At 45.2% G+C, this 12,099-nt stretch overlaps 1 protein-coding gene across 2 annotated transcripts in view; it reads right to left on the bottom strand.

Moving 5' to 3' along the window:
* LOC119404190 (calcium-binding mitochondrial carrier protein SCaMC-1-B) overlaps positions 1-12,099 on the bottom strand; it is an 84,083-nt gene that overhangs the window by 36,168 nt on the left and 35,816 nt on the right. The window contains exon 9 of one of the 2 annotated variants that reach the window (XR_005186219.2): positions 1,692-1,774. The exons of the other annotated variant lie outside the window; for it this stretch is intronic. The gene's annotated coding sequence lies outside the window, so the exon portion shown is untranslated. The remainder of the gene's footprint in view (positions 1-1,691; positions 1,775-12,099) is intronic. 2 annotated transcript variants of the gene reach the window in all.

The raw sequence follows: 12,099 nt of genomic DNA, 5'->3' as shown, positions 1-12,099 counted from the left end.
TTAGTGCCAAAAATGTGTTCGTTCTTAGTGTGAAGAGAAAAAAAAATTGTGCTCGATGTTAGCCAAATCCAATTATCAAAGCGATGTGCCCTTTTGAACCTGTACCGATGCTTGAGGCATTGTTAAAACAGCGTAAACAACAGAACGAGAAATGAGACCTGACAAAAGCTCCTGTGTATTCAGTCCCTGTTATATTATAGTTTTGTCGTCAAATCAACCAAAGTGTTAATTTCAAACTGATTTATTAATGACGTCATAGAAGCACGTGATGCCAGTTACAGTGATACCTGCTCTTTGACTTTGAGACTCCCCAATGTGCCAAAAATCGCTAAAACTGACTAAATTATAAGTTTTCTTTTAGTATGGCGCATGGTGTTGTTTGTGGAAGATTTCCAATGACAATTTTTAATGGCATATAAAAAATCTGTCCATTTAATTAATTAGTTGATTTGTTAACTGATAAAAATATAACTGAAACATCACAAAGAATACATTTTATTTCTGTTTATATTCACAGCAAAGAGATGTCATTGCCTTTTCATTGTAATTAAATGTATCAGTATTATCTTCCAATGTTTCTATTTTTTATATTTAATAGCAGAAATATCAGTATTTCTGTGATGCAACCATATGCCTTTTAGCAACTGTAACGAAGTAAAGGTGCTGTTACCATGTTATAGCTACTCGAGTAAAACGTAACTGGGTACTTTTTAACACGTTATAGGCACAAGTCACTGTCCAGGACTGATGCATACCCAATGGTATCTCATAAAAAGAAAGTATACTGGCTTCAGACTGTGCATCAATAACAACAAAACAGTTTAGTCAGATACTACAACTCTAATATCTCTGAGAAAAAGCACAGAAGACAGTACTTGAAGACTAATAACATGTAACTTTTTCAAAAGCGAGAGCAAGTGCCTGCACAGCCAAACGCCTTTAAAACGAAGTGCTTAGGATCTACAATATCCTTCCTTATAAAAGTCATTTATTTGTACAGATCATGCATAATACTACCAGAAATCGCTTATTTTATTCTGCACAGTTCATCTGATGGAATACATGACAGCAGCTGATCTTATGGTATTGATGTGATGGCATACCTATAGGCAAAACCTGGCAGAAATGAAAGGCAAAGCTGCAGAACTTCTAATTCCACTATAGCCTAGCTTGTTAGTGTTTCTATAGCAAGCTAAGTACTGCTGCTAAGTACTAGTAGTAGTAATACATAAAGATTGTGGTGCTTAGTTTTCGGTCATTCTTTTTTTCGGCAAGTAATCCTTCTGTGGGTAGTTTGTCATTGGTCATTTAGCTAGAGGGGCTCTTTTTTTTTTATAACATGGTGGTGTGGGAAAGAGGGAAATAAGAGTTTGAATTCGTATGTGCAGTATTTCATTTTGCTGTTGCTCAATGGTCATTGCAGAAGGCAGTGGCGTAGCTGCCACTACATGGGTTCATTTTACAGCAACAAATCAGCCACCAGGTGTACCTGTACACTTTTTGTTGTACAAGCAAACTCAGAGCAGTGACATTCACTGTAGAGGCTTCTGCAACACATATGAAAGACAAGGGTTCGGCCAGGATACACAGAACTTTCCGTATACCAGTAATTTCGTTGTAGAGGCGTTTCACTGTACTGAACAAATAAGATGCTTCTTCGGAGTGCAGACACCAAAGATGCCCAGACTCACGTTGATGTCAACGTGCACTGCGATGTGGGAGATGGGGGAGGGGAGCAGCATAGGATCCACATCTTGAATTGTATTTCCAGCGCCTACCGACAAATCAGCGGCATGATAAATCAGTAACTTTTCACCACAAGTTAGTGGTGTTGCATGTGCTTCTAAAATATACAAATTTGGTAAACACCAGTTATTGGCTTAATGCATGGTTGCTTAGCACAATTTTGTTCAACTAAAAGGAAAAAAGTCCCCTGCTTTTTTAAACCCAATAAGCGTTTTTGACGACCTCATCTCATCACGTTTACCATTTACTCATGTTTATGGATATGATTTTTAACACTACATGGCAACCTCATGCGATCTAAGGTTGCCCAATTTGCATGAGATTTTCCTGCGCTTTCAGACAAGGTAGTATCATCTGTGCAGCATCTTAGTGCGGCACTCAGCAGTAGACAGCTGTATTTGAGGGCTACCACATTGTTGATAGACTCTAGTACGTTGGGAATCACCAGTGCAGAAACATCCATTTAAAAACAAGTACCCAAATACTATTTAAATCAACCTTACTTTTTGTGGACTCGCTAATAAACAATTATTTTTTGCCATAAAATGTTCACAGAGTTTTGTGTTTATGTTACAAACAAATTACTAAATATATTTATTTCACACCATACACTAATTCAGCCACTATGGTGCCATTAGTTTTAAAAAATTAACCCTCAGAGGGGGCAAACCAGCATTGTGCAGAAATGAACTCAAGTGCCTGCATGCAATCCAGACAGCTCTGTTAAACAGCCTTGTTTTATGCCTTCACCATGCACAGCAATTGTGTGGAAGCTGGCACGATTACCATGTGTGCATATTATATATACAGGGTGCTTTTTTTTAGAAAATAGATTTTTTGTAAAAATGCTATTACAGTGTGGCCCCTGCCGTCTTTGCAAACGAACTCTATGCTGAGGCAAAAAAACTTTGCCACGCCAAAAGTTAGATTCTAATGAGTAATTAACAAAAAATCTTAATTAACTTTTCAATTATTAACTTGAGGGCCGTTGTTTACATGGACGAGTTGTAGGACATGACAATTTATGGCATGCCCATTATTAAAAATCACAAAAAAACACGTAATTTGAGATAATAATCATCGAAATTCAAGGCCCCGATCGAGGCAATACAGAAACTGAGTACACTAGATGCGCAGGAAATGCGTCATCTGTGTTACGTCAGACCGGAAGCTCACATGATGAACTTTTAAAAAAGGCACTTCGCAGCAAAACATGGTCAGGAAAAATGGCCACCCGTCTCAAATATTCAATTGGACCGCTTATTCATTGCGTTTGGTGTGGTGTGCTTATCCGTTCCTTTCTTAAACTTCAAAGAAGTGCAAAAAAACTCGCTCGCTTCTCTGCGAGACGTAGCGCTGCAGTGGCTGCCACCTAGTTTTAGGTTACAGAGTGAAAGAAAAGGTTGAAACTGCAGTTTTCTTGGGTACAGTGCGAAGGGAACAGATAAGCACTACACACCATGCACAAAGAATAGGCGCGCCATTTGGGTATTTGTTGTTGCCGTTGGGTTTGCATAATACTTTAGATGAAATTGCCGAGGCTCAGCGTACGGCAAGAGAGAGCGGCTGCTACGTACACCGGCAGGTAAGTATATCTTGGAGTCAGTTGGAGAATTGGTGGTTGTGTCGCACGATGGGGCATGGCTATATGAGTTGAACGTGAACCTTATGCTAATACAGTATAACCTTGTTACAACGGATCTGCTTACAACAGACATTTGGATGCTACAGACCAATTTGCGGCTTTATGCCAACCTCCCTATCTATTCCATTGACTGAGCTTCGTTTACAACGGATTCTGGTACAACGGACATTCGGATATAATTGACTAAAATGTGAGGCCAGCAAGGTGGTCAGGACCCCTTTACTGCGGACTTTTCAACCACGGACATTCCAAATTCAATAACTTCCGACTTCAAACATCGATCGCTTGACATGCTTTCGGGACGCGAAGAGCGCACCGGATATCGACGTACCGATGTAAGAACAAAGGTCGCCGATCTCCGGTCCGTCAATAAGTTATGATTAGCCGCGGCAACAAAAAAATCGGAGCACAGCGTGCTTGGTCTTGCGTCTTGGGGTGCCGACGCGCGAAATTGCTAGCCGCTGCCACCGCTGCTCCGAGCGGTCGCAGCATGGTGAGCTCGGCATGGAGGTACGCTGCCGGAGCGTAAATGCCCATCCGCAATTCCGAGGAGCCAGCGGGCGATGAGATTCGTTGCTTGCGACGGAGTACATTGCGGCTTCTTCGCTGTTCTTGCCCGCAAAGTTCGGATTCGTCTCGTACGTGGGCGCCGTGAGCGTAGTTAAGCCTAGCCACGACTTCGAGCAGAAAGATCGGTTGCGATGTGCGTGGCCGCGGTGGCCGATGTTTCAAAGCAAGTCATGCTCGATCGCGAGTACAAAGAGCTGTCCCCAGATGGTCTTCGTCCCGAGGTACGAAGTGCTGATGAGCAGAACCCCTAAAGGCAGGTGCGACGAGTCCGAGACGCGCGACTGCGATCAGGGGCGTAGCCAAGGGGGGGGGGTGTTCAAACCCCCACCCCCGAAATTTTTTAGTTTTGCTTGCGTGTATACACACGCACACATACAAACACACGCACGAACATACATAAAGTATGGTTGAACCCCCCCCCGAAAAAAATTTCTGGCTACGCCTCTGACTGCGATGTTCGTGACGAGTGCGGCGCGATATCGTAATCTGACGATTGAGCTTCCGCTTGAAGCTGCCAACGTAAAGTGTAATTATATTCTAAATGATCGTCGACCCGTGAACACACAACGAGTGCGAACGCGTCACTAAGTAGTGCGATTTTCGACAGCCGTGACCTCACGACGCGCAAGCAGCAGACGCTCTCCCGGAGCGAGCATCGGTCCAATGGCGAGATATGCCGGGGCAACATGGCAGAAGTAGCCAATCGGAGGCCTCGAAACGAACGTCAAACGTTTGCTTTTTGTACACTTGTTTCTGAATGGAGGAGCTAGCTGAAGCGGGGAATTTGAATACAGAGCAATGCTCTTTGCGATGAGCCCAGAATGGCGGCGCTCGGTTGCCCTGTTGCGGAGCTATAATTTTTTGAAAAACGCTGTTCTGTATTTTTTTCTTTTGCGATTTCCGAATTCTTGCCACCTTGGCAGGCGCGACAATTTTTTTACAGCACTTCTATGTAGCTTCCATTCTTTGACCGCGTTTTTGACTCCTATTCTCTCCAGTTATAACAGACCCATTCAGTGTTTACACAAGTCTGTTGTAACAGTACTTGGATTTTGCATACTCCCTTTACAACAGACCAAAATCCTCTTCACTATGATGGTCTGTTGTAATGAGGTTATACTGTAGTATCATGGTTCGTCCGTTTCCACAGAATGTACATCCTGTGCACAATGGATGGAGGCGAATGGTGAGAGCTAGGGCTTTGTTGCGAGAGGCAAAGGAACAGGAGGAGGAGTCTACATTTCTCGAGGCGGCATATATTCATGAAAAAGATGCTTACTCGGTGGGGGCGGTAGATGGCAAAGGGAGCGTTCAAAATGCCGCTTCTGTTTATACAAAGGATCCGGGGCTGAGCAGCTGACTAGTGCTCTAGCACTCATTGATTCAGGCAGAGTTTTAGTCTTTAATGATTCTCGATCTGAGATTAAAGCTTTCTCGAGGGGAGTTGTTGCAGAACCGGCTTAGAGACTGCCGCAGGATAGGGACATCACTTTGCATACAGTTACTTGGTTTCCAGTGCACATGGGGTCAGTGGAAGGAGCCCCGCGTAACCTCAATGAGGTGGCGCACAGGGAAGCGCGAGAATTAGTGTGCCGTGCACTCCCTGAGGGGCCTGGATCTCCCGCTCTTGAATTTAGGGACCAGCTTTTAATCTACAACGAGACCGCCAAGCACTATTACCTAGGGCGCAGGGCATTCCCCTTGCCACATTCTAGACTAAACAGGTCACAGGCGGTTACATTAAAGCTTCTGCAGACACGGATGTACCCTAACCCGGTCGTCATGAATCAAATATCGGACTGCGGGGTTTCAGTTTACTGTAGTAATTGTGGGGGTTTGCTCAATTTAGACCATATGCTCTGGTGCTGCTCGGCGTTGGCAGGTGATGGTTTGCAAGGTGAACAGTGGTGGCAGCGGATGCTGCACAGTGATGTGCTGGCAGACCAACTCAGGGCTGTCCAGAGGGCTCGTGTAGCGGCAGAGGGGCTTGGCCTCTCTGTCCCGACGTGGCAGCAGCCCACATCAGAACCGGACTGAATCCTCAGGACCTCAATAAAGTTACTTCATACCATACTACAAGTAAACTAAACATAAACAAATAAATGAGTAGAATAAATAAATAATAATCGATATGGGCATGTTTAACCAGCTTCCTCATTACATCCTCAAAAAGAAAAAAAAAGTGAGCGGAAGCATATATTGATAAACCACTGATAAGGTTACCAAGTCTGGTGCAGTGGCCTCAAACTAGATTGAGACTCTCTCATTGAACACTGAGCATATTATAGGAGGTAAGGTGAGAGGCACAATTTGTGTTTCAAGACAAGTACAGCAGGAGATGAGGCTTATCTGACTTCCTATGCGGAGAAGCACAGGGTGGAAAAGAAAATGGCTGATGCGCTTTAAACCCAGCTTTCGGTGACACACTAAAGGTGAAACCCACAGCAACTGTCTCACTATGTCTGAAGAGTATATCAATGGTTTGTGATGCCACATGACCATCACAGCTCTGATTTCCATGAAATATGGAGGCGCCTTGCTCGACAAACCCTTTGCCAAAGAACATTGTTCAGCAGAGTATGCATTTTGAACTTGCCAACTTAATTGATAACACATTTAACCCTTTCCCACCGTGAAAAAAGAAAAGTGTACCAAATTTACCGGAAACTTTTCTGCCCTCAATTTGTAGACCATTTTTTTGCTGAATAAAACAGCACCATTATTTCAATTCAATGAGGTTCCTTTATTTCCCTAATTGCATAAGAAAGACAGCTTGAAGATGGCTTCACCGCATGGCAATACAATGAAAGCCGACACACATATGGCACAACATGGACGAGCGTGGCCATCTAGTGTCATGAACCACAACTATGACGAGTATAGTCGCCATTGATTCCATGTGGGAACAATTTTTGTTGATGACGAGTATAGTCGTCACTGGTCATTTTGGTACAAAATCTCATGACGACTATACTTGTCAATGGGAGGGAATGGGTTAATGATTTGTTTTGTGCTTAAGGCACTGAGGCCTCATACTGCAGTTTCAGAGCTAACAGCCCAAATATAAAGAAATTGATAAAAGAATTTTGTGTCGGTGCTGGATGCAGGCTGGAAATGTTGGTGCTATTGCAGCGGGATGCTATGTAGAACCTAGGCATGGTAAGTCCGCTTTGTTAACTCACAACATAAGGATTAGTGCCCAGACATGTACTTTGAGTAATGCCATGACAGTGAGAGGAGAGGATAAGAAAAGCAGCTGGGCACCAGTTAAGATGTCTTTCATTTACTTTTGTAGTGCACAGGGTCATTTAGTCATCGTTGGTGGACTGTGCTCACCAGTGTGCGCTTGCCTCATATCAAATTTTTCCTCCGGGAAGCAGTCTTGTGAGCTCATTGCTGGGCTGCTCGCTTCTTAGTTCTGCTGCCACTGCCACCAGCAACACAAACATCTTTTGTTATTAGCTAGGCAACGTTCAGCAGTTCTCACGTTTCACTTTCTTCAGCTTGAGAAACTGTCCAACTTCACTACAAAGGTGATCGTCGTATGATTCTCCCGCTTTTCCCAGTAGTTATTTGCCAAGACAATCAAAACAGCAATGACTGCTTCAAGTAGACTTTTTTGTTTTTCATGTTGACACCATGATCCTTGAATCCTTTGGGTTGGCTAGAGTCGCCAAGCTTTCCTTTTTTTGAGCTCTGAAATGGACTGAACTCGATACAGGTTGAACTTATGCCAGTAAAGCAGCCACTCAGCAAATACCCAGTGTACATTTACAATACTCTTTGTATAAAAGAAATAGCATATGTGGGAGCCAGTCACTGTGTGTCAACAGCCCACTATGCAGCTTAAATCAGAACTTCCTACTTTTCGTACCTGGTGTGCACACAGCATTTCTTTTTTAAGCTCTCGCTGTAAGAGGGCAGAGGATATTTGTTGAGCTGCTGATCACGCTGACAGATGTCAAGTGAGCATCAGTAGCTTCACATCATGCGTCACTCGCTCAACAGAGACAGAGGAGAAAAAAGCAACATAGGTGTGTGGGGATTGAAGTGCCTCTCCTTTGCATCTCCTTCCCAGCACGCACATTGTGCCAGCCCCGAGCCAATTTGATCGCTGGGAACCACCGCCGAGCAGCATCATGGTGTACATGGCTAGTGTGCCGGAATAACTTTCCCATGCAAACTGCACGTGTTCCTTTTAGGTAATGAAACTATTGAAATGGTGGTTTTAATTGAAATGGTGGATGTATCTTGACGCATGCGTGGCCATTAGAAACGTTCCAGTGTGCGGTGATAGGTCCTGGCAAATCTCGTATCTCTGGATGTTGGGTCATTGTGCATAGCTTGCAGCACGTTGGGTCGCAAAGCCCTTGGGACAACCAAAAGTAGGCGGGCCCCCTGTGCAGCAAAATTTTGCTTGTAAAGAATGTCATCCCATATAATGAAAGGGGACTGATACGGCTTATTGATGGCAGATGAGAGAAAAGGAGCCAGACTATGGTCTCTGCGTTGTTCAGCATGGAAGGTGGCCAAATTTGGAAACGGCGAGTCAAGAACTGCCAGACAGTCGTCTAAATTGTCGGCGTCACGTTCAGTCATGGCAAAGGGAAGTCGCGACAGGCAGTCAGCGTCCGCGTCACGGCGGCCACTCTTGAAGCACACATCAAAGTCATATCTCTTGCAAACGTAAGGCCCAGCGTGCAAGACGGCCGGAAGGATCACAGAGACCAGTGAGCCAACAGAGTGAGTGGTGGTCGGTGACGATAGCGAATCGGCGGCCATAGATGTACAGGCAAAACTTGTGCACGGCAAAGACGACCGCCAGAGATTCTTGCTCTGTAACAGTGTAATTGCGGTCAGCTTTACTCAAACAATGGCTTGTGCAGGCAATGACATGTTCGGTGGCTCCGTGACGCTGAACTAAGACTGCGCCGATACCAATTCCACTGGCGTCACTGTGCACCTCAGTTGGGGCTGATGCGTCGAGATGGTGAAGAATAGGCCCGGAAGTGAATTTTTGCAAGAGAACGAAATCCAAACATGCCCTGCACGCAAGTGTTCCCTTTAACAGTGGACCCGTCTGTACATTGATACAATTCATTTACTGCCTCTTTTTAAAAAATTCCTTTGCTTCTTGGTTTTGAACTCTCAAAAGTGTCTCTCACTTTGCTTTCTTGGAAAAATATGCCACTGTAATTGACAACCGCATGCTTACTTGTTAAGATTATTGCCACTACAAAGAATTAGCAACACCCAGAGCCGCCCCTATCGGTCACCAACAAACCTAAATCCACTAGTTTATGAACATCTTCTCTTTATCATCCTGCTCTACACACCCAGTTATGTTATGCCAATGTAAGTGGGACACAGTAAGTTTTTTGAACACGATGAAAAAAACAATTTCACGGCCTTGTGTTTCCATCGAGTGGCCATGACAGTTGACTGAATACATGTTCCATTGTCGCCACACTGCCTTGATAGATGGCCTTCGTTCGACCACTACGGAGCCCTTCACGTGAACGAACACACACACACACACACACACACACACACACACACACACACACACACACACACACACACACACACACACACACACACACACACACACACACACACACACACACACACACACACACACACACACACACACACACACACACACACACACACACACACACACACACACACACACACACACACACACACACACACACACACACACACAAGGATGCCGCGTGCAGTGAGAGCACAGTGCAGCAGATCGGTAAGCACGGGGTGTTGAGGTGCCAGGCATGTACACCCGCAGGAGTTTACTTTCACCAGCAGGTGAATGCCAAGCGCTGGTGTCGGAGGAGAAACTTGAGCTGTGAACATCTATATGCACACACATGCTCACTGGTGCACATTTGTCCTGAGCGGTGTGCACCATGCAGTGCTCCACACCAGAGCCACCATGCTTAGGTGCTGGTACACACACGCTCATTGGCCACCTTTGCAACAAAGATCGTTCACAGCAATGTGCATTTCAGTGAATCCTTCCCGCTCTGTCCTCGGTGTGAGCTGACTTGCTGGCCTTTATTTGTCCAGAGTGAAGTTTGATGTCCGGCCTGCCACAGCTGAGCATTCCTGCCCCGCTGTTGTCGCAGAACCACTCGTTGGCGTCCTTGTCCCGAGCCCAAAAGGCAGACAATATCACTGCATTTTCCAATGACCGCTTGAATCATGTGTGGTTGGTTGTGATTTTCATCGAGCTTGAGCCACCCTGCTTCGCCGTTGATGCGTTCTCCTGTTGTGGGAGGCCTCATGTACCTGTCAGAGTGGCAATCCCCCTATAGTTTTTGCTCTCTAGAAATTTCACTGCTATGTCTATGGAGTGCCATTTGTGGTGGAGATGAACCACATGGCACTCACATGGCTTAGTCACATGGCCCACATGGCCACAGGACCACATGGCCCTCAGGTCGCCTATTGTGCTGGGCGTTGACTGCAGTGGTACAACTTTGATGTGCATTACCAGAAAGGGAGCTCACACGTGGGGCCTGACACTTTGTCACATGATCCCATTTCAGCATCTGACATTTCTGTCTGCCACTCTCGAGTGCATTTGCACCAAGTAGAGGCTGGAGCCTTGGGCTATAATGGGTTGAAAGGTGCAATCCCCTAACACGAAGTGACCTTCATGTGAACCGCCTTGAGAGTGGATGTATACCTGGTAGACCGAGTCATTTCTGCTGGCACTATGTTTAACAGGGAAGAACTACTCAAGGCATCGCAGAGTGATCTACTTTGTAAAGAATTTGATGACAGACTCAAAGAGCCAAGTTTCCAAGAAGAGTGGGGCATCAAAGCCACCAGGCACACACGGACGGCTCGTATTGCTGTAGGCACCAAGTGCGACGCAGCTGGTAGTATTGTTGTGGGCAAACTGGATTCATGCTCTCCTTGATCCCAACAGAGTTCTCCTGACAACATCTGAAGAAGCTCCCCAGGAGTCTTTCAAGGTGGTAATACCCCACAGTCTAAGGAAAGATACTCTGGGCTATTTCCAAGACACATGATTGGCCGGACATACAAGTGGCCCTAAGACTTCTCAAAAGTTGTGCCACTCCACTAACTGGCCAGGCATGAAATGCGACGCTCTTCACGACACCAACTCACGCCACTGCAGCAAAGCTCACTTCCGAAATCCACCACTGCAGCAAACGAATCGACTCCCGACAGCGTGTTTTCAGCGTGTGAAATTTCAGACGTTCTTATTCATTGACTTGATGACGCTTGTGGCAGTGCTGTGAAAGGGTCCATATTTTCTCTGAAAAATCTGCAGCTGTGTCAGCCTTACTACTGTTGTTTGTTGGCATATCCTATCCGGTATTAGTTTTCTCACAACAACCTGCCGTACCCCTATGTTGCTTTTTTTCATATAACCTGTTTACAACAATTATCGGTTATAACCATAGGGTTTTCGTGGCACTTGAGTATTGTCTGATGTTGGTTCAACCGTAACTTAATTGTTTATGAAGTTACCCAAGGTAAACCACGGTACGCTTATGAGGCGCGCCGTGGTGGGGGACCCTGGATTAATTTCTACATCACCTAGGGTTCTTTAACATGCACCTGTACCTAAGCACACGGGTGTTCTTAGCATTTCATCCCCATTGAACTGCGGCTGCCATGGCCGCAAATTGAGACCAGTAATTAAGTTTAGCAGCACAACACCTTACCTGCTAAGCCACTATGGCAGGTTTGTCGGCGTAACCAAGTGAACCATTAGCACAGGGGAAGATGAAAGAGAGTGAACACACAGTACATATGAGGATGAAAGGAAGCGATAGTGAAGAGAGTGAGAGGGGAAAAGTTGAAGGTGCAGTGGAAGCATGAGGAGGAAGCACCGGTGTTGGCTTCAGACCCACTATGAATGCACTACCTTTTCCACCTGAAATACAGTAGACTCTCACTAAACAGAACATGAAGGGACCAGGAAAATATGTTTGATTTAACAGGAGTTCCATTTACTGAGAGATCAACAGGGTTGCAGTATTCAGGTACGAAACCAATCATAGTACATAGAGGCAGTTGCTCCATTTAAGTAGCAAATCCACTTAAGAGATTTCCGTTTACAGAGAGTCTACTGCAGT

Source organism: Rhipicephalus sanguineus, chromosome 1 (genome assembly GCF_013339695.2).
Source record: "Rhipicephalus sanguineus isolate Rsan-2018 chromosome 1, BIME_Rsan_1.4, whole genome shotgun sequence".
Lineage (NCBI taxonomy): Eukaryota > Metazoa > Arthropoda > Arachnida > Ixodida > Ixodidae > Rhipicephalus > Rhipicephalus sanguineus.
Note: the sequence above shows the minus strand (reverse complement) of the source record. Positions and strands in the feature narration are given on the sequence as shown.